This window comes from Lotus japonicus, chromosome 4 (assembly GCF_012489685.1).
Source record: "Lotus japonicus ecotype B-129 chromosome 4, LjGifu_v1.2".
Lineage (NCBI taxonomy): Eukaryota > Viridiplantae > Streptophyta > Magnoliopsida > Fabales > Fabaceae > Lotus > Lotus japonicus.
In genome coordinates this window covers 30,267,558-30,272,101 of record NC_080044.1, presented here as the reverse complement: position 1 = coordinate 30,272,101, position 4,544 = coordinate 30,267,558, and positions in this window count along the sequence as shown.

The following is a 4,544-nucleotide window of genomic DNA, read 5'->3' as shown; positions in this document are numbered from 1 at the left end:
CTTTAGGATCTCTTCGTTTTGATTTCCTTTCCTTTATCTATGTTTTATTTCGTTAACCTCTGGCTCTTTCTTGTTAATCTTTACTTTGTTCGTTTGTGATTATCTATGCATATATATATTATATCTGACATTATGTTTGCAAATTTTTTTTATTATTCATCATAAACGCTTTTACATCATACATTTTCTTTCTTTTTCCTAAAATCCTAGAATAGAGGATCCCTCCTCATTCTTCTGCACTCCTAGCGCTGCTCTGACCTCTCCTTTTCCAGACGCTCCAGTGCATACTGGATGTTGTTGAGATTGACGATCTGCTCATCCCTCTCCAGAATTTCTTCTGAAGTCTTGAGCTTCTTTTCTATGACTTCTTTCTCTTCCAGAAGCTTTAGTTCAAGCTGGCTGAGTTCTTGCACTTCCTCCACGAAGGCAAGGAATTCCCTCAAGTCTTTTTTCAACTCTGGACGCAGGTCTTCTTCCAGCAGTGTGTTTGTCAGCTCTGAGATGGTCTTTGTACCCTCTGGATGCCTAATGTTAAGGAACAAGTCCTCCTCAAAGGCCTTCTTTCTCAGCTCTTCTAGTGCTACGATGTATGATGCCATTTTTTTTACTGACAATTGCTCGAGTTGTGAAGCTTACCTCTCTCTCCAACGCTTTATATAGGCTTCACTTTCTCTCTGAAAGTTAATGCTCCTACAGTTTCTCGAGGTTAAGTTCTTGGTAACTGACCCTCCTCTTTACTCCCTTGGCCGGTGGTAAACGTTCTTATCTTGCATTAACTCTTCTATTTATTTCGCCTAACTCTGATTCATGCATCGTTTTCATTTTCTTTAAACTTAGACCTTCTCTAAGGGGGAGTACCTTGTACTTCCAGCTAAGTTTTTCACACCCCAAGTTTTTTGCTTATGACAAAAAGGGGGAGTAAACCCAGTTTTTGATGTGTAAGATGTGTTAGTGTGATTTATTTTTCTTTTGGAGAATTTAAGAGTTCCACCTTTATGACCATAGATGTGTCACTGGGCAAATACAAGGAATACATTTCACTTCTTCTGAAGTGATACTAATTTGACTCTGATACCCAAGACTCTGATACCTTGTCCGTGACTCTGATTACTTATGCGCTCTGATTACTCTATTTTCATCTATGTCATAAGTTTTTCACTCTGAACTCTTATATCATTTAGCTCAGAATCTAGACTTTACTAATGTTTTCATCAAGTATTAGATTCAGGGGGAGCTAAGCTCAGAATCAAGCAGTGACTTGAATTCAGAATGAGCAAGATAAACTATTCACATCAGGATAAGTCTTATTCTATATCTCTAAACTCTGAGTGAATTCAGTTTAATGTTTAAGAATTGTTCATCAAAAATCTTAGTTTTGTCATCATCAAAAAGGGGGAGATTGTAAGATCAAGTTTTGATCAAGTAGTACAACTCTATGTTTTGATGATTACAAGTTAACCTTTTGATATGAACAATTGTGGTACTCTAACGTGTTTTTCTGAGTGTGCTATTTACAGGCTCTGACCTCAACTCAATCTCACACAAATCAGAAGCACTGTGTATAAAGAGCGACCCAAAGCAACGCTTTCGCATTCACCATGTTCTGTATGAACAGTGGAAAAGCTTCAGAAGTTCTGAAGTTATACAAACTCTGATGTGGACTCAGTCACTAGAAGTTCTGAAGATCCAGAAAGTCTGATAACCAAGAAACACTGAAGGCTCAGATATTCTGATGGTGTAGAAGACTCTGAAGATCCAGAAGCTAATTAGTGAAATTCTGATGTCCAGAAGCAAGATACTCTGAAGACCATGTACTTCCCTCTGAGTTCAGAATCAGAAGAAACAATGGTCAGAGGATCTGGGCTTTCCCTCTGACTCTGATCAACCGGCTTCACAAGTTCCAATATGAAGCATTCCCCTGATCAGAAGTCTCCTAGGTTTAAAGGTCAAGTCACTATCCAAGTACAAAAGCAACTGTACCTTCCTGACGACCTACCTAACAGTCTCAGACACAGCAGAAGCTGGATTTTCCATAACTGCCCTCCAACGGTAGCATTTCCTATGCAACGCTCAACCCTAATCCTTGGAGTATATAAAGAGGCTGAAGACTGAAAGAAGCGGCTAGAAGCATTCACATACGCGCAAGACAAATTCAAATTCTTCTAAGCTTTCTTTCATCTGAAATTCATTGAGTTTACTATTAGCTTTTTAGAAGCAAATCTCTTGTAAACAATTCTTTGATAAACAGTTTGTTTAGTTCCTTTAGGAGATCAAGGTTGATCGGATCCTAGAGAAGACTAAGAGAGTGAATCTTAGTATGAGCTAAGTCAGTGTAATTGTTAGTCACTTGTAGGTTTCAAGTGCAGTTGTAACTCTTACCTGATTAGTGGATTGCCTTCATTCTAAGAAGGAAGAAATCACCTTAACAGGTGGACTGGAGTAGCTTGAGTGATTTATCAAGTGAACCAGGATAAAATCCTTGTGTGCTTTTCTATCTCTTATCTTTAGCACTTAAGTTCTCGAAAGATTTGTCAAAATCTTTAAGGTGGAAGCTTTATCTTGAAAACGTTATTCAAACCCCCCCTTTCTACCGTTTTTCATACCTTCAACGTATAGTGGAAAGACCGATCCGAAGGATCATCTGCTTTATTTCAACACGAAGATGGTCATAAGCTAAGCTTCCGACGCGGTGAAGTGCAGGATGTTCCCGTCAATGTTTAAGGGCACAACAATGGCTTGGTTCACGACTCTGCCTCGGGGATCCATCAAAAAAATTTGCGACTTCTCGTCGAAGTTCCTTGTTCAATTCTCTGCGAGCAAGATCAAGCAGGTAACGATCTGTACAACATTCGCTAATCAGAGGGTGAAAGTTTGAAACAATACGTGAGGCGGTTCAGTGCAGCGTCTGTTAAGATTGAAGAGGCGGAACTGCATGCCTGTGAGCTTTCAAGAACGAACTACAGCCGGGGAAGTTGAACAATAACCTGAATTGTAAGCTCGCTCGGTCGATGGCAGAAATGCATGCTCGGGCGAACACCTACATCTTGGATGAGGAGGATGACGCTTTCAAAAAGAAGCGCGCAAAAATGGAGAGGGATGACGATCAGAGGGATGTCTCGCCGACGCGCAAACAAAGTCGGGAAAAAGGGGAAAGCAGTAAGCGGAAGGATAAGAAGGCAAAGTTAGTGGAAAAGTTTGCAAAGGAGCAACTCTACCCAACGAAGGAAAGTTTCGAGCGTCGACGCCCGTCGCATCAAGCCGATTCTCGCCGGCGAGAGGAATCGGGCAAAAGTCTGAGCGCACATCTGACCGAATTGCTCCGAGTAGTCAAGGTGACGCATGCAGTCGAAGAGGGCGAGAGGGAAGCTAACCCGCCTCGGGCGACAGTGGATAAAACCAAGTGGTGCGAATACCATCGCTCGACGGGTCATGATACCGGAAATTGCTTCACGCTAAAAAACGAGATTGAAAGATTAATCAAGGCGGGACGCTCACAGTTGAATGATCGAGGTGATCGCTGGAAAAGGCGATCGACAGCAGGGAAATCGATATAAGGGGAGCCGTCAGCAGGATGATCACAGGCGGGACGGTCGTAATCAAACGCCAACGGCTGACAAGAAGGAGATGTTGGCGACAAGAAAGAAGGGAGCTGAAGAAACCTTCAACAAAGATCTTGAACCACCGGTTGGGACGATAAATACAATCGCAGGAGGTTTCGGTGGAGGCGGTGACACACCTTCGGCGAGACGGCGGCATGTTAGGGCGGTAACATCAGTGCAAGAGTATAAGACCCCATTCGGTTTTCATCACCCAGACATAGTAATATCATCAGCAGACTTCGAGGGGATCAAGACACACAAGGACGATCCTGTGGTGGTGATGGTAAGGATCAATAACTTCAATGTGAGAAGAGTACTTTTGGACCCTGGAAGTTATGCGGATATTATTTACGGTGATGCGTTCGAGCAGTTGGGATTAACAGATAAGGACCTGATGCTGTATACTAGGACTCTGGTAGGCTTCTCGGGAGAACAAGTCTGGGTGCGTGGCTACTTGGATTTAGACACGGTTTTTGGAATTGATGAGAACCCCAAGCTTTTGCGTGTAAGTTTTTTGGTATTGCAGGTTGTGGCATCGTACAATGTCATCATCGGGCGGAACACGCTAAATCGTCTATGTGCAGTAATTTCAACGGCTCACCTAGCGGTGAAGTACCCACTAATCTGTGATAAGGTGGGGAAAATCGTGGTCGATCAACGGAGGGCGAGATAATGCTATATTAATTGCCTTAGTTTGTATGGGAAGAAGGGAGCCAGTGATGGACACAGATGTCAAGAGATCGAGATCTTGGAAAGAGGTCAAGGCCAGCAGGGTTTTCAGAGCCGGGGGCGAAGCAGCGCAAGGAGATTGGAGCAGATGGTTGCTCGAAAGAATGAGAAACTAAGGAGCGGCCAAGGTCAGGGAAGGTTAGATGGTAGGACGGGAAGAGATGGTAAGTTCACTGACGCCCAGGCGGAGGAACCCTGGGCGAACATAGTCGAGGA